The sequence below is a fragment of the Eimeria mitis genome, genomic scaffold (genome assembly GCF_000499745.2).
Source record: "Eimeria mitis Houghton genomic scaffold, Emh_scaff992, whole genome shotgun sequence".
Taxonomy (NCBI): Eukaryota; Apicomplexa; class Conoidasida; order Eucoccidiorida; family Eimeriidae; genus Eimeria; species Eimeria mitis.
Genome location: NW_013577287.1, coordinates 6,287 through 6,956, shown reverse-complemented (window position 1 = coordinate 6,956; position 670 = coordinate 6,287).

Below are 670 nucleotides of genomic sequence, written 5' to 3'. Positions count from 1 at the left end.
TTTTTTTTTCTTTTTTCTTTTTTTTTTTTTTTCTTTTTTTCTTTTCTGTTCTTCTTCTTTTGTTTTGTTTCTCTTTCATAATATAAATGCAGATGCAACTGTATCTCCTAATCAACTGAAATTTATTTATTTTTTTATTTATTTTTATTTCATTTGCTGTTGTATCCATTCATTCTTTTCTGTATTTATATATATCAACTACCTTTCTATTCCTGAATTAAATAATTAAGTAATTATATATATATATATATATATATATATATGTATATATATATATATATATATATATTTATTTATTTATTTTATTTATTTATTTATTTATTTTTTATTTATTTGTTATAAACTACAGACATCGAAGATAGGTTCTATGGCGGACGTACAGAGGTGTAAAGACCAGGAGGGTTTGCGTGTATTTTATTATTTAGTTCAAGACTTAAAGTGTTTTGTTTATTCTCTCATTGGATTACACTTTAGAGTGAGTTCATTAGGGTTTAGGGTTTAGGGTTTAGGGTTTAGGGTTTAGGGTTTAGGGGGTAGGGTTTAGGGTTTGTTTTCTTTTTTTTTATTTGTCTAGGGATTGGTGCTAGTTGGTGTTTGTTTTTTTTTTCTTTTTTATTTCTTTTTTGGTTTTTTTTTTTAGTTGGATACATATAGAGGAAATTTAGAAGGG